This window comes from Microtus pennsylvanicus, chromosome 10, assembly GCF_037038515.1.
Source record: "Microtus pennsylvanicus isolate mMicPen1 chromosome 10, mMicPen1.hap1, whole genome shotgun sequence".
Lineage (NCBI taxonomy): Eukaryota > Metazoa > Chordata > Mammalia > Rodentia > Cricetidae > Microtus > Microtus pennsylvanicus.
Window position 1 is genome coordinate 81,099,564 of NC_134588.1, and position 17,739 is coordinate 81,117,302.

Genomic DNA, 17,739 nt, shown 5'->3' on the forward strand with positions numbered 1-17,739 from the left:
ATTGTTTAAGAGAAAGCTCTATTTAAAAAAAAGAAGTTGGCTTAAGTTTTATTTTAAGAAAACTAATAAGTGATAATTTAGATGCTTGAGGCTGTCACAAAAAAATTGTGTAACAATAATAAATAAGTGGCTAACATTTGGGAAACTTGACAGTGTAATTATATATGCATCATCGCTCCTCTGACAGAGCAATGGGTACTCTTTCCGGTTTAGAAAAAGGAAAACAGAGGTTTAGCACGGAGAAGTGATTTGGCTGGTGTCAGAGAGCTAGGAATTAATGGACTCAGGGCTTCCCGGGTCTGTGCAATGCTTTCACTCCCGTTTCAAGCTGTTGTTTGTCTTGGGTGGGATGGATAACATTGAAAGGTTCATTTTGAGTCTTCTTTAAACCATCTCTAAATGCTGGACCAGGAAAAGTGCAGCCTTGCCCACCTCCAGAGCCTGATAGTCACAGACTAAGGTTCAAGGCTGGGACAGAGGTGACTGCCCTTGAGGTGCCCACAGAGTCAGGACAGGCAGTCCACAAATAGATCCAGGGGTATAGAGCTCGAAGGCTCCCCCAGGGCACTGAGCTCTGCATGGAGCCAGATATCTGACTGGACAGGACAACTTGAAGCCTTCAGGCCACAGATCAAGGGAGCTTAGAAGGGGACTTTAGGCAAAAGGGAAGAAATTCTTGTATTGAATCCTGGCAGTAATTGAGCTTACACAGGACCTGCTTGGGGAGGACAAGGAGGGCAAGAGACTAGTATGGCAGAGGCTGAAGGAAGCAGGTGGTCCAGGGCCACTTAGAGGTAGAGCAGAAGACCCCAGGCCAATCTAGGATGCAGTCCATAGAGAAGACAGATGTGACCTCATCTTGGGACTTTGAAGTGGGGGGGGACCCTTCCCAGAGAAGGAAAGGGGAGACCTGGGCTGACAGGAAAGATTTGTCATTGGTACTCAGGTCTTGCAAACTCCAGGGCCAAGCTGTCAAGTGGACCCTTACCTTCTTCTCCCCTGGGTAGTTCACATCCTTCTGCACCTCTTCCCCTTGAAACCCAGCCCAGCCTTCCCCCAGCCTGCGGCGGGCCAGATTCTTTTGCTCCAAAAGCACGGCAGAGTACAGCTCCTTACTCGAGGAATGCAGGCCGTGGTTGTCCAGAGCCGATGATGAAACAGGCTATTTCTGCTCTAGGACATCAGCAGGCCTACGCGGCTGACTCCCGGGCACACACTATCATGTTCTTAACGTTTCTTGAGACAAGTGTTTTCCTTCCCACTTGGAGATAGTTTTATTCGAATCTAGGCTCTGGGGTAGCTTTAGAGACCCTTCCGAACTGAAGCTGGAATCGTGGTGAGGGTCCAACTGAATCGGCAAACAGTTTTCACTCCCCAAGTTATCTGTTACTCGTGGCTGATCTGGATGTAAAAATAGCCTCTGAGGCTGTTTGTTTAATCTGACTGTTACTTGACACCACGCGGGTGTTGCAGAGCAGACTGTTTGCCTCTTCCCCACCAAGAACACCATTTGGTTTCCCCAGGCCAGTCTCTGTTTGGGTAAGCTTCTGGGCTTTCCATATCTAGCAGCTTCTGGCCACTGATTTTGCTCAAGTGGGTAACTTGGGTGAGACGCAGGCAGTCTGAGCGTTGAATCCTCTTTCCTCTCCTCTCCGGGCAGCGGGCTGCGTGGCTAAGGGGGACAGAAGTTTGGGCAACTGAGCAGCGCCGGGTACCCTCCAGATCCTGGGAAGGCCTGTGGAACAAGCAGCTGGGACGCACGTGGAGAACGGAAGGTACAGTCTGCACACTCGCCTGCTCCTTGGCACAGTCAAGGGAGTCTTAAGCGGCTAGTGGAAGGGGTGCCTGCTTGGGGAGGGCTGCAAGTGTTGAGATGTGCAGGATGGTGTCTGCAGGGAAGAGCACGCTGAGGGCTCGGGCTCTCGGGGGCTGAGTGTGCTTTGTGGACCATGAACAGAAGATTTAGGGCATGTGTGTGTGACTTTGTCCTCCCACGTCTCTGTCAGGGTACTCCGCTCCTTTACGGCAGAGCGCGCACGTGCTCTGATCCTTGCGCTGCCGAACGGGACCACCGGGGTCCCAGGTTTTACAGCAGAGTTGAAGGAGACGACTCCCTTGTCACTCCCAGCTATAACAGAGAGAGACGCTGGCTTATGGGGACACTTTCTGGCACTCCGAGTGATAGGCTTTGAAAGCACATGGGTCTCCAACACAAAGCCCTCAGCAGACTGCCTATCCTCATGCACCCCAGGGAGCCCAACCAGATTCCATAAGAGTCAGGCTTGCCCAGTGGAAAGTCATGCTTTTTCTTTTCTTTCTTTTTGCTTTCATTTTTCTTTATTTCTTTCTTCCTTCCTTTCTTTCTTTCTTTCTTTCTTTTTTGATGAAGAAGAATTAGTGAGTGATGAGAACATTTTTGAATATAAATATATGAAAATGTAATAGAATTAAGAAATACTACTCAGTACTTTAAACTGCCTCCGTAAACCCAGGAGTCAGATGTGCACGCCCAGCACTGGGAAACAGTGCTGACTGAATGCCCTGTGACTGGGAGCCTGGATTTGTAAATAAAGCTCGGCTGGCACAGAGCCCAGCGCCCTCATTTGCATACAGCCAGGCTGCTTTTACACACCTGCCCTGCCCAGGCCGAGCAGCGTGAAAACACAAAATCAAGGTTGCTGACTTGCCCGCGGGGCAAATGCTCCTGGAGTCAAGTAGAACAGTAACCCACACACACCCACAACAGCAATGCAGCTCCTGCAAGCGAGTCTAAATTCAGTGGGTCAGCTCGAAACAAAACAGGTAGGAAGTTTGAAGCTTGAGGCTGGAGGAAGGAATCAGCTGGGATGGGAGAGGAACGAGAGAGGGCAAAGGGGGTAGGAGTAATGGAAATACATTATACCTTGTCAATAAATAAAAAACTAAAACAAATTTAGGAAGAATAAAGGAAAGTTTGATAGCAGGACAGTGAGGGCCAGCAACTGGCAAGTCATGAAATCTCCTCCCCTAGGCCTGTTTGTCAGAGTAACACCGGAAGTGTTCGATTTTGCCCTGTAGGGCTGAGGGTTACCTTAGCCTCGGAGTCACCACCAGTCATGTGGAGCATCCATGTGGCCAGCTGACCAGAGAGAGGACTGTGCTTATTGGGGATTTATAAATAGCCATCTTCGGGTGATTCGAGTCCAACCCACGTCTGCCTCTGCGTCTTTGGGCTGGGAGCAAGGGTTGCCCGCTTTTTGGTGACCAGAAGCTGGTAGGAATGGGAGCAAATGCTCACACTAAAGAGGAAGGGGCATGAGTGATGGGAGGCTGGATCATTGAGGCAGAAGGAACTGTGAGAAGGTGACAGGAAAGGCAAAAGGTATCCTTATGGCCTCAGAGGAAGAGTCCATCTCTTTGGATGACTGCCTTTTCTCAGCAAGTATCTGCACTTCCTGCCTCTCTGCTCTTGTCCCTGACTAACGGGGAAACCCCGTGTTCTAAAATAGCTTACTCCTCCAGTCATAGGCAGTCTCAGTAACTGAGCCCTGCCCGTGACGCCAAGGCTAGGCTGCCTTACTTGCTGCTTCTTGGGGTTTTAGTCTGTGTGTGCAGGGTTACTGGTGATTAGGGGGGCGGGCTTTAAGGGAATGTCCTGGGGGAAGGTGCACAGGGCTGGCATCCCCTAGGAAGATCCAAGCAGGCTAGAGTATGTAAGCCTTATTTCTATTGGTGGATTAACCCCATTTCACCAAATCTAGCCAATCCACAGACCCGTGATTCCATGGGTTTTCATTTGTTTGTGGTTCCTGCTGTTTTTGTTTGTTTGTTTGTTTGTTTGTTTTTAAACAGAGACTGTCCTTGAACTCCTAATCCTCTGTCTCTACCTCCAAAGTGCTAAATTCTGAGAGTACTGGAATGTCCAACCATACCCTGCCTATCTTGGCTTTTGTTTAGTTAGTTAAGAAAGCTCCAAGTGCCTCTGGGTCTCTGCTTGGTTCCCAGGGGCTTGCATGACTTGAGCTGGTATGAGTGGCTGGAGGGGAAACCAAAAGATCAATGGAGGTCAGAGATCAGGACCCAATAGGGAACCTGTGGTGTGGGGTACACACCAGTACTGAGGCACATCACACACAGGGTCAGTGTGGGGCGTAGTTGTACGTGGCATAGTCGTGCAATATGAGCATATACGGCCTTCTGGAGTGGGGGGGGGGATGAGCGGAGCACGGTCTTGGCTTGAGGCGCAGCCTCAAGTGGCAGATGGAGCTGAGGTGAGCCAAAACACATTCTGATCTGGGCCTGTGTAAGTTGACCTTAGAGGAATCTGACAGCGAAAGAGTTTGAAGAACCCAACAAGTATCCGTGTGGCTTCTCTAAGGACTTGAGAGAGAGTGTTCTCAGTCAGCTCTCCAGGGTCCAGCTCAGACAGGATGTGGACCCAGGAAGGGCTCCCAAAAAACAGTTCACAGTTCTCACACTAAGCTCCAACTGGATTCCCAGGCTCTTGTCAGCCTCACACGGTCCTTTTCTTCTTTGAGAGGGCCCCTTCTTCAGAAACTGGCTGGCTGGGGGAGACAGATATCACTTCAGCCATTTCCCGTCTTAAAGCCTTTGCCCAAAGGAAAGAGGGGGTGCAGGCACTCAGCTGATGCATCTAGGAGCAGGGTCTCTGAAGCAGCTCAGATCTTCCCCCAGCCTCTCCCTGTGGTGACTGTTTCCACACCTGGTGCTGCTGAGCCCCACCTTTGAGGAGCAGGTGACATTGGAGCAGACCCTTGACTGGATCTGAGACGACCAAGGCAACATGCAGCATTGTGTTTTAGGGGTCAAAATCTGGGTCTTGGCAGCTCTACCAAGCTAGGCCTGGCCACCTGTCCTCAATATGCAAACTAGAGAGACGTGCTGTGAAGAGATTCAGTCCACGTGACCACATTGGAAAGAGCAACACAGAGTCCCAGAGATCCCCAAAGCTGTCTTGGGGGATGCTAATATAAAGTTTAAGTGTAAACATTATGTGCATGACCAGCTAGCTCAGTTAGTGGAGCAAGAAACTCCTAAGTTAGCTGGACGGTGGTGGCTTTAATCCCAGAACTCGGGAGGCAGAGGCAGCTGATCTCCATAAATTCGAGACCAGCCTGGTCTACAAGAGCTAGTTCCAGGACAGGCTCCAAAGCTACAGAGAAACCCTGTCTTTAAAAACCAAAAACCAAATAAAAAAAAAAAAAGAAAGAAAGAAACTCCTAAGTTTAAAGAGAAGAATTAAAATCATTGACCAGCGATAGGCAGTCTATGTGGTCATAAATCTCCATGAGAGACCAGATTCTCCTTTGGCTGGCGCCAGGCTTTAGTCCTTCCCTTTGACTCGCATGAGCTTTCTGGGGAAATTTCAACTCCCTAGAGACCTTTGTTTCACCATCCTGATTGCCAAAGAAAGGGCAGAGGCGCCTTTCTCTCTAGAACGGCTTCGCTCCTGCTAGTGTTATTACAGCACCGACAGCTAACGCCTGTCCCCAGTCTGGCCTTGTCTGACTCTCACAGGACTGAGGGCCCAAGTGCTCCAGAATTCAAAGACACAGGGCCACACCCTGTCCTCAGCTCCCACCGAACAGCCTTCATGCGGTGGCTAGCTACATGTTCCCAACAGATTTATGGTTGAGGTCACCCAGCATGATGAGTCCTAGGATCTCCTTCAGAGATGCAGACATTGAGGCTTAGAGAGGTTAAATAACTTGGCCAAGACTGTACAGCTATTGAAGCAATGACCCAATCAGACCAGGGAAAACCGATGGAGGAGGTCCTCAAGACCAGGGAAGCCTTGGGAGCCCTGGTTGGCCCCAGCTCAGTGGCGGAGCTCTCAACCATTCTGTCTCCCTGTATTTGGGGAAAAGCACAGCCCTCCCAGTGACTCTAATGGAGGAGAGTAAGCCTGGATTAACCAAGTTACCTGATAGTGAAGACCATGCCATCTGGGCTTCACAGACACAACAACTACTTCATTTTCACAGTGACCACAAGAGGCAGGCATGTGCCATGCATCATGTCTGAAGAAACTAAGGCACAGAGAAGGGGTTCTTTGTTTGTTTGTTTTGTCATTGGTTGAGGGCCACACACAGCTAGTTCAGCCAGGATCCAAGTCCAAGGGCATCTGGAGTCCATCCATGTTCTTCCTATTGGATTATTCTGGCCCTGTGTGGGGATTAGAAGTGTTGGGAGTGACACTGAGTGAGCACCTACTGTGTGTTTTATGGGTGTGAGCTCCTCTGACACACTTGGCATTCCGTTGGAGAGTGTGATTTCTACCACTGAAGAGGGAATTTCTTCCTGGCACTGTGCTCCAAGACCCCACGGTCCCGGCCATAGTCCACTCAGGTTAGCCTCTAAAAAATACACAAATGGCTTATAAACAACACAGTACTGGCAGCTGCAAAGTCTGAGCTGAAGACACCAGGCCTGCCCAAGAACTGAATCCTCACATAGAGTTTCCCCCAGGTCTTCCCGTGGTCCTGCAGTTTCCCCCAGGTCTCCCCATGATCCTACAATTTCCTCCAGGTCTTCCCGTGGTCCTGCAGCTTCCTCCAGGTCTCCCCATGATCCTACAATTTCCTCCAGGTCTTCCCGTGGTCCTGCAGCTTCCTCCAGGTCTCCCCATGATCCTACAATTTCCTCCAGGTCTTCCCGGGGTCCTGCAGCTTCCTCCAGGTCTCCCCATGATCCTACAATTTCCTCCAGGTCTTCCCGAGGTCCTGCAGCTTCCTCCAGGTCTCCCCATGATCCTACAATTTCCTCCAGGTCTTCCCGTGGTCCTGCAGCTTCCTCCAGGTCTCCCCATGATCCTACAATTTTCTCCAGGTCTTCCCGTGGTCCTGCAGTTTCCCACAGGTCTCCCCATGATCCTACAATTTCCTCCAGGTCTTCCCGAGGTCTTGCAGTTTCCCCTAGGTCTCCCCGTGGTCCTGCATTTCCCATCAGGTCTCCCCGTGGTCCTGCAGTTTCCCCCAGGTCTCCCCGTAGTCCTGCAGTTTCCCCCAGGTTTCCCCATGATCCTGTAGTTTCCCCCCTTGTTCTCTCCACAACCTCCCAGGGAGCTGACAATTGCTGCAGTTGATCGGGCAGATGCTCAGAGGGGTGAGGTAGAGCGGCCAGGTAACTCCTCAAGCTCTCACACGGCTAAGAGGTGGAAGCACAGAAGAGCTTTGAGTCTGACTCTTGACCTCTACTTCCTGTTCCTGACCTTAAGGTAGTCCTTGAACTTCTCTGAGTCTCAGTTTCTACATATGAAAAATTTTGACACCAAATCTACCTAACCTTCTAATTGGAACTCCGAACAAGATCATATATTCAAAGTGTGTGGTGAGGATCAGGAGTTAAATCAAATTCAAGGACAAATGGCCTTGAAGTGCTGTGCTCAGTGAGCATCCTGGGGTATGGGTGATTGGTAATGGCTGCTCTCTCCTGTGTCACCCAGTGAGCATCCCGGGGTATGGGTGATCGATGATGGCCGCTCTCTCCTGTGTATCTCTGCTGCGTCACCCAGTGAGCATCCTGGGGTATGGGTGATCAGTGATGACTGCCCTTTCTCTCCTGTGCGTCTCTGCTGCATCACCCATTTTTTGGGTGAAGCAATTGTCCTCCAAGAGGGTGTGAAAGGCTCTCTGGCTCCCCCTTTGTTTCCCTGAAGAGGTACTGCCTAAGCCAGATGCTCTATCTGACCTAGATTCTTTCAGGGGTTCCACCTCACCTTGTCTGGCTGTCTTCTGGGGGCTGGAGAGAGGATGATTGCTGGGTGGTGACCTATTCCCAATATAGCCACATGCCTCTGCTAAGGGACCATCACCGTTTGCATCAACACATGACCACTGGGAAAAGGCATCTATCTGGGTGAGCAAGGTTCTGTGGTGTGGGACCCCCTCTGTACAACCTCTGTAGAGTCAGAAGTGGGTCCCATGAGTGCCATAATGCTGGGGTTGCCAGCAAGCCAGTACCAAATAAGGATCAGAGGAGTAGCAGTTTGTGTAAAATATGTTGTCTACTGAAACGGTAATCCAGAGAAGTAGTGTCGCTGACTTTATAGTATACTACAGGGTTTCAGGGTCTTTTTAGAGTCTGGTGAGTGGGTGAAGGGAGCAGAAGGACATCCTGTAGCCAGAGGTCCAATATCAGCTCTTAGGAAACTCAAGTGCGAAACCAGAGCACAGAGTTACGAGGGACAGCACGGCACTGAGTCATGGTGCTTGGGCCAAGTGGGCATCCCAGAAGCTGCTGGAGATGTCCACATGCAATGTGCACATGGCAGCAGCCTCCCCCTCGACAGTACCAGGTCCAAACCCCACACGGCCAGATGCTAAGCCTCTCTAGACTCCACATTCCCTATCCATAAATAAGAGGAAGTCCTGTTGTTGTATTAAATGACAATAAATATTGATGATATTGGGCCATACAGTGCTAATCTTATGCCAGGTGCACAGTCAATGGGAATGTTCCCCATTCATCCACTCATTCCATTGACAAGTAAGAGCCTTGTCCCTATGCTAGCACAGGCGCTGTGGAGACAGTGAGCATGCAAGCCTGTCCATAGACTACCAACAGGGGAAGCCTGCTCCTTCCCAGTGAAACGTGTCTGACCTTGCCCGTTACGTGGCTGGGAACTCGGGGTTCCAGTCCCCACTCATGAAAATCACTATAAACAGAGTTGGTGTGAACTGTTTTACAGTGACAGTTAGGAGCTATGTCCAGCATGACACTGTCGTAGAGCCAGGCAGCTAGTCCTTCCTATGGCCGAGATCCGCCTCTGCCGCTGCTTTCCAGTGTCAGTTCCTGAATTCTGTGAGTCCGGGGCAGGACGCCCATGAAGAAGTTGGAAAGGGAGCATCGACAAATGTGGAAAGGGCCACATACCACCCCCAGGGAACTGCAGTGTCTGCGGTGGCCAAGTCAAGCAGCCCCTCTAGGAGTGCCTCCACAGTGTACCCAGCATTAAGCCCACACCTCAGAGAGGAAGCTCCTGGTTCTAAGATAGTGATTCTCAACCTTCCTAATGCTGCAACTCTTTAGTACAGTTCCTCTTGTTGTGGTAACCCCAACCATAAAATTATTTCGTCTCTGCTTCATAACTGTAATTTTGCTGCTTTTGTGAATCGTCATGTAAATATCTGTGTTTCCTGATAGTCTTAGGAGACCCCTGTAAAAGGGTCATTTAACCCCAGAGGGGCTGCGACCCACAGGTTGAGAACTACTGCTCTGAGGGGCTGTGACCCACAGGTTGAGAACCACTGCTTGAGGCTTGTCATTTCTTAATCATAGTTACATTGATATGCAGACTTACATAACACCAGGCTTCCATAACATGGCATCTTGGTGAGAGCCTGTACCAGTGGACCTTGGTGTGTCTTAGAAGCTGTGTGGTCCTCCTCTGGTGGCTTCCCTGGCGTCGGGCATGGCCCTGAAGTTTGGGTGAGGGGCAAGGTGATCAGGTCCTCTTTGGAAAACACTGGTTGATCACCACTCTCCCCATTTCTGACAAAAGCACAAGGAAGGGGGTCACAGAAGGCCCAGAGCGCTGCTGCTCCCACCTCTGGTACTAGCATTGCTGCTTCTGTAAAGAGAGACCTTGGAGTCTGAAGGGAATGGAGGCCCCTAAGGCTTGGCACCTGCATCTGCCAACACAGTGGCAAGGCCAGTGCAGGAAGAATACAAAACTCTGCTCTGGCCAAGTCTACCAGGCACCCAGAGGAGTGGCATCTAGAGCCGCCCTGCCTGAGGTGGGCAAGAGCAGCGTAAGAGTGCAGCTGCTGACTGGAGGGCAGGCGTCCGCAAGTGAGACTTTTCACTCCAACGGCAAACACAGCTGGAGCCTACTGGAATTCAGAAGGATTCCAGAGTCCCCTGCACCTTGCAAAGCCTGCTGTGCACACCTGGTCCCAACTCGGCCTTGGGGACATCAGGCTTGCATCAGGAAATGAGCCAGTGCCTATGCCCTAGAGAGCCAGTCAATAAACACGGTTCGGCCTGCCATGGTCATCAGGGATCCGGGGCAGAAGCTGGAAGGGGACAGGCTGCTGGAAACCCCTCAATCTTAGTGCTCCCTTCTTTCCCCTTACCTCTCATTTCTCTTGAGACTGTATCCTCCCTTGGGTCTGTGATGCCCAGAATCAGGGTTCTCAACTCCCGGTTAGATTCCTAGAGACTCAGCCCTGGGTCTAGGCAATGATCAGAAGTTTCTGGAAAACTGGCCCATCTAGACATTGTAGCCTGGTAACCCAGACTGAAAGAACTCCTGGCAGGCTGAGCTGCATGAAGAAAATGCCTCTGCCTCAGGCTATCTCCATCAACAACAGGCCTCAGGCAGCAGGAGAGACCACACACTTAAAGTCAGTACCTAGTGTCTGTTAAGTTTTGGGCAACTGCTGTCTCCATCTGAAATCCTAGCAGTGTGTTGGGTGCTTAGCTGCTGTAGGGCTGAGAGACCCCCTTCGTGGGCAATGTGGTTAGTGAAAGAGTCACACTTCAGCTAAGCCAGTGCTACTGTTGGGACCTGGTACAAACACTGACTTCCAGGGCTGGGGAAAGCAGCGGCAAGCAGCGGCGTACTTCACCAGAATGCTGGGGTCAGCTTGAGAGCTCTTGACTTTCATTACCAATCTCCCAGCTTGAGGTTTACTCGAATCAGCCCAGGCCTTGAATAGTTTAGTTAGTTTGACTTCCATTGTTGTGATTAATACCATGATTAAAAGCAACTTGGAGAGGAAAGGGGCTGTTTCACCATACAACTCGCGGGCCACAGCCTGTCAGTGGGGAAGTCAGGGCAAGGACTCAAGGCAGGAGCCTGGAGGCAGGAGCTGAAGCACAGAGGAATGTTGCTCACTGGCTTGCTCAGCCTACTTTCTTATGTAACTCAAGACCACCTGACTAGAATGGCACCGTCCTGCATAAATCATTATCCAAGCCAGTCTGATGGAAGCTTTTTCTCAACTGAGGTTTCCTCCTCCCAGATGACGCTACCATGTATCCAGTTGACAAAAAAAAAAAAAAAAAAAAAACAGCACATCTAACAAATATCAGATCCAGGGAACCAAACTGGCAAATGCGGATGCGGATATACAACAATTCTTCTACTAATCAAAGGTCTGCTGTTACACACATAAGTGATAACATCAGAAAGCAAGAGACAGAGACCAGTCTAATGACATCCAGAGTACACAGCCACCCTCCCAAAATTCTCTATCCCACAGTGAGAGGACTCTGATCTCAGATCAGCCCTTCTCAGGCTTTACCTCCAGCACCAGTTAGGAAGAGCATAGTAAGTACTAACCCAGCACTAATGGGACTGACGCATGAAAGAAAAAAAAAACTTGAGGCTCCACTCACGGCTTTTCTCTGCAGAGCCTAAATCTCTGGTTTTCAGAATCTGAAAGGGATGACAAGGACACAGCCATCGTGACATTAGGCTGCTGGTGGAGGAGAATCACCGTGGCTCCAGAGAGGAGGACCCCTAAGGCTAGAGACAAGGTGCTATTCCACTCCAGAACCCAGGAGCCTTGAGCAGGGACACACAAGAACCCTGGAAGCCTCCGTCTCCCCAGTGTAAGATGGAGAGGAAATCCACCCTACCAAGTCCTGTCAGTGATTCGGTAAAGATAGGTGCATACAGGGATGCCCTAGGTCTTGTGAACACCCCGCTTGTCCCCATCTTCTCCCCTCCCCTGAAGGAGCTAACCTAAAGAATCCATTTTGGCCATTTCATTTTTCTCTGCTATAGACTGGATGTTTGTGTACCCCAAAATTTGCATGTTGGAATTTCAATTCCCTATGGACTAATGTTCAGAGGCAGGCCTGTGAGAGATAATTTAGTTAGGAGAGTAGAGTACTTATGAGTACTTATGAGTGTCCTTAAAAGAGGAGACCGGAGAGACCTTTCCAATGCCATCAGCATCCCTGTGTGTGTATTCAAAAGCCAGAAATGAAGCCTTACCAGACAACATGTCTTCCAGCACCTTAAACCTGAACTTCCCAGATGTCAGAGAGTCAGTGGTGGTGTTTAAAGCACCCATGTGGTTCTTCAGCCAAGTCAACAAAGACAGTCCTCTCCAAGCGTGTAGAACATAAACAAAGGCCTCTAAGGAGCAGGGCTGTCAGGTGTTGTGCATAACCCAAGAGCCTCGCCAAAGGCTGAGCAGCGAGTTGTGGCCCAGAGTAAGGGGCTGGGAGAGGCTGGTGGAGGTTGCATATTCATTTATGGCTGGAACGAGGCTTTGGGCCTGGGTACAGACGAGGGAAATGTCATTTCAGTGCTCTAAATGGCTCCTTGTGGTGTGTGCGAGCTGATACCTCCAAACGCCACCCCAAAGCCCAGCAAGAGGCATCAATTCCAATTTCCTAGGGCCTTCTGGGTATGATAAAGTCAACCTGCCATCTCTCCTCTTTTCCTGCTTCCCTTACTCAGAACGGAAAACGCCATTCAATTAAGGCGATCCTCCCTAAGACAGCGGGCTTGAAAACCACACCACAGGCAAGTGGTCAGACTGGTGGTGGGACAAACCCCAGAGGCCTCCTGTGGCGAGCAGCAAGCCAGGGAGCAGAAGACAGCAGCACCACGTTGGCCCTGGGCCAATGGAGACGGCCCCGGCCCTAAACAGAGTCCAATACCAAGGTCCCAGAGCACTGAGCTTTCTCCAAACAGAGGGACCCATGTCCCCAGCCCTATCAGAACTTCTATTCCTGTGGCTTCCATGAGAAAAAAAAAAGGCTGAGATGGGCAGGAAAAGGAAATGAACACCCCACTCCATCCCTTTTCTCCACCCATGCCTTCAGTTCTTCCCTGAGTCCTATCTCTCCCAGGAGCCGGAATAGCAAGGAAACCTCCCAGCATGCATCCACCGGAGCCTGAGCCCCATGTTCTGAGTTCCATGCTATAGAAGACACAGAGGAGAGCAGTGCTAACTGGATCTGAATCCCAGCCTGAATTCTTCCTCTCCTTTACGAGCTGTCTGATACTTAGCAGTATTCTGTACCCTCCGAGCCTTCTTTCTGCACCTCTACCGTGATGACAAGGTCTAGTAAGCCTCCTCAAAACAGTCCTAAGACTCAAATAAGATAATGGGTGCCGAAGAGAGCCAAGAACCACGGGGTGATGTGCAGGAGTAGCTGTGAGGTCTCTCTGTCATTTTAGGGCTGATGCCACACTGGCTTCCTCTGATTGTCATCTACTTTGGGTGCTAAGAACTGGAAGACCCCTTGCCAGACTGAAAAACCAAGAGGGCAGTGGGATTCCAACTTCATGGTAATTTTGGTATAATTATTCCCCATGTACACATACTTACACTTTAGAAGGTGTTTACTAGTGTCTGAAATTCTCATTTCACCAGTCATGCCATACTTTAAATTTGTTCATTCTGTCAGCGTAGGCATGTCAGCCTTCTGCTATGCACCCCCTACTCCCCACTGCTGTGTGTGGATCTCAGGGTCACATGGCCTGGTTGCCCAGCCTAATTCTATCACTCACCAACTGGAAGACACGGAATGTCTGTGTCGCCTCTCAGAGGCTCTGTTGTCTTATCTTAGAAGTGATAAGGATAATGCGTGTCAGTGATGAATGCCCAATCTGGGACCCCACCCCAGAATCACCCATCAGGGCTCTGATTGATGAAACAGCTGTGCTCCTTATTGCTGGGGCCAGGGGTGGTGGTGAAAGAGTGGCTAGCTATATGTAGAGCTTCCGGAACTAAAGGTTGACACCCGCAAGTCTGGGCCATCTCTTGTGCTCCCCAGCTGGATGCAGAAAGGTCAGGGTTTGCCACAGAGGTGGCGTTGTGTGGCGCTCTTGGCCCGTAGTCAGCAGCCAGCCTGATCTCTGAGGGAGATACGGAGAGCATGACGCCTCTGAGCTCTCGGCCTGCCCCTACCTGTGTACCACACACTCCAGTGCCCTTGTCATCACGTCCTTGTGGCCCCAGAAATGTCCCCCACCACAGCAACTGACAGCTTTCACACAAGGCAAGCAGACACTGGACCCAGGGTAGAGGGCATGCAGGCAAACTGGACTCACTCCAAAGTTCTCAAAATGTGGCTGGAGGGGCAGGTTCACACAGAAAATTCGGAATAACAAAAAAGAATAGCGCCTACAAGGATTAGGTCCGATGGGGACCAGGTAAGCCGTGTGGCCAGGGACAAAGAGAGACATTCTCTGCAGAGGGACTACCACTCAGATGAACCCATCTAGGACATGTGTCTGTAGGTCCCTCAGCCAGTGGGTGGCAGGCCAGGGCAGGCCTAGGCACTTAGGAGGGGAGTCACATTTGTTCTCCCAGAGTGTGCAAGGGGTCTGGCAGGAGGCAGCAAGGCCATCTTAAGGATAAAGTGACAACTCACCTTGAGACACCGTGAAGAGCATCCCACACTTAAGGTGCGCCACGCCTGCAGAGAGGACCTTGGGGCTCAGCTCCAGAGAAGGCTGCTTCAGTGTGCACCCTCCCATTCCGTTTGAGAAAAAGACAAAATACACCCTTGCATATGCTTCTCCCCCTGTAGGCTTGGTACATGACTCACCTGTCCCCACATTGACCAGGAGTGTGTCAGCAGTGTGGCATTATCTACCTGGGGAGATTTTCCCCAGTGTGCTCTGGAATTGTTCAGGGTTGGCTGTGCCAAGCCGGGCAGATGTCCTGCTGTGTGTTATGATACCCAGCATCATACTGGTGTCACTGGGTGATCATCAGCAGTGTGACTGTCAAATGTATTCAGAGGGAGTGGCCAGACACTGGTCACTCCAAGGACATCAAAACTACCCCCAGCTTATAGCACTGGGAGCAGAGAGAAGTGAAGAGTTGGTAAGATCAGGGATTTCTTCTGACTCAGTCCTGACCTATACGTTGCAAATGGGGTCCTGGAACGCAAGCAGCCTGTGAATAATACCTCTAAGAATAATACAGTTAACCTTCCATCTTTGATCAAGGTTTGTACATTTTGGGGGCTTGAAATAAAAACAAACAAAAACCCACTTGGATTTAAAATCCTCTCATTTGGAACTCGTGGGAATTCTGCAATTCTCAGATGATGAGTCACCGAAAGAAACCCACCCAAGTCAGTTGGCAGTGGAAGCAGAGTCACGGTGGGAGTGGGAGACCTGTTCATTTGCTTACCAGGTCGCATGCACTGGGTGATGCGAGAAAGACAGTTGCGGAGGAAGTCAGAGGCAGGAGTGGTGATGCGCACAGACTAACAGGACAGACACAGGCACATTAACAAATCACGAGACCAGACGGCTGCCTTTGGGAGACTGCTAACACACATAGAGCCTAGGGAAGGGCGTAACTCAGACATGGCATGGCCTGGAGAAGCTGCCTTGTTAGAAGGACACGTGATCCTGGGCTCTGAAGCATGTGTGTAAGTTAACCATGTAGCAGGGACCAGAAGAGAGAAATAATTCGAGGTACAGAAAGCAAAGGTTTCAGAGTAGGGCATCAGACGGCGTATTGAAGAAGCGGAGGAATGATGGTGGGGTAGGGGCAGATGGTTCAACGTTAGAATTCTCGGAAACGTGAAAGACACTGAGGATTTGATTCCTAGAAGCTGGGTGGAGTATAGGAATATCTATTGTCCCCTGCAGTCACCCACAAGAGCCATGATAGCACCTGGGTCCAGGTATGAACATGGAGATAGAGAGAGGCAAATGGGGGAAGGAGATCTTTAAAAGGAATCTCAGGGGTTGAGGAGCTCGTACAGTGGCTGAGGAGGATCTGCATTCACATCCCCAGGAGCCATGTAAAACGAGGTGTGGTTCCAGTGTGCCTACATTACTGCAGGGGAAGTAGAGATGTGATCATCCGCAGGAGTTCCTAGACTGGCAAGTCTGGTGCACACAGCTCAAGCAGCAAACAAGAGACCCTTGGAACAAAGTAGAGAGTAAACTGACTCCTGAGGTTGTCCTCTGATCGCCACATGAGCTCTGTGGCAGGCACACTCCTGCACTCACACACTTAAATCCACATACCCACACCACACACCACAGACATACACATAACACACAAGGACACACACAACACACCAACATACACACACACATATATACATATAACACACAAACACACACAACATGCAGACACATGCACACACATACCACAGACATACATATAACACACAGACACACCACACAAACATGCACACATACAATACACACATAACATGCAGACACACACAACGCACAGACACAAATGCACATATATACAACAGACACACACCATAGACATATATATAACACACAGACACACATACACACAACACACAAACATACACACATGTACACATACAATACACAGACACATGTGCACACACACACACACACACAAATAAATCTCGGGGCTAAGAAATGGAGAGGATGGAGGACTCAGGAAGAAGGAGAAAAGGAAGTTGCCTGTGTTCTGGGTTTCTGAGGTTAGTGGGATCCCCAGAGACAGCAGTGGCCACAGACATCAACCGGGTGCTTTATGAAGCATGAGTTTAGAGGGAAGGAGACACAAGCATGGAGCTGGCTGTCTGGTGGCTGGAAGCTTCGGCTGGGGTCACTTAGCTAGACCTAGACACAGCCTTGGTATGCTGATGCTTAGGTGTGAGCAAAGTCATGGTTACCAAATGTCAAGGGTCACACCTGTGTCCCACCAAGCCGAGTTCAGCCACCTGAACAAATCCTTGCTCGTTAATAAGCCGATCAAAAGAGCCTGATCAACAGTGAAAAGGCAGAAAAGGGAATTTTATTCAATGTGACACACTGGGAAGAGTGACAAAGAAATCCAGAAACTTCCCCAAGTCCATCTTAGGGAGGTCCTGACATGGAGGTAGGATGTCAACAGAAAGCAAGAGATATGCATGGCCGAACAGTGTGGCCAGGTGTGTCTCCTGCCTTCCCTGACTTTAGCTCCAAGTCTCTCCTGCGAGGCCACTTGGTAATTCATAAAATCTTTCTCCAGGAGACAAGCTAACCCCGGGCTCTCAGCCATTTCCTCTTCCTTTAATGCCAATCCTTGCCGTGTTTCAGGAGAGCCGCTGGAGGTGGGATGCATTTTATTTGATGGTGCAAACTAGTTGATCAAAACCATAAGATGGCTCTGAGGCCTGAAGTCGGGCCTTTTGTCACCAAATTCTCTCTCACTTTGCTCCCCCGGCTGTGTGTGCCGTGGTTTGCTTGGATGGGGTACGAATCATGATAAAGAGTCTCCGTCGGAAGTGTTGCCACATCAGGGCAGACATGGTCAGCATGCAGACACATAAGACCCTCTTCCCAGGTTCAAGGAACCTTGGAGTTTGTAAGAGAAAGAATCAATCATCAATTTGTAGAACATATGGGTCCTGATATCTGATCTGTCACAGTGCAGTGTACTCTGGGAAAAGCAATGGCAGCATGCTGTGGGAACAGGAAGGAGACCCATCAAAGCCAGCTAGGGAGTCGGGATGGGCCTCGCCGTATGGCAGTAGACACAAAGCTTCTTCCTGATTCTCTAAAGAAATATGCTCCCCAAATTTGAGTTATTATGATTATTAATATTATTAATAAACTAGCTTAGGCTAGATTAATATCCAGGAGCTACAATCTGGAGAGGGTCTGGAGGAAGCCCCTTGGGCCTGCCTTTAAGATTTGCATAGTGGCTTTATTTTAATTAGTTTACCTTCATCCTGAGCGCTCTGGAAACCTCCTGGGCAGCTTTGGGGTTCTTTTAGCTGTCAAGATAGATACTCCCACCTCCTGCCAACAATAAATCGAACGCCACAGCT

At 50.1% G+C, this 17,739-nt stretch overlaps 1 protein-coding gene across 3 annotated transcripts in view; it reads left to right on the forward strand.

Moving 5' to 3' along the window:
- C10H10orf71 (chromosome 10 C10orf71 homolog) overlaps window positions 1-17,739 on the forward strand; it is a 55,229-nt gene that overhangs the window by 27,535 nt on the left and 9,955 nt on the right. The window contains exons 1-2 of one of the 3 annotated variants that reach the window (XM_075988757.1): window positions 1,218-1,539; window positions 1,661-1,775. The gene's annotated coding sequence lies outside the window, so the exon portion shown is untranslated. The other 2 variants (XM_075988759.1, XM_075988758.1) reach the window with 2 other exon arrangements.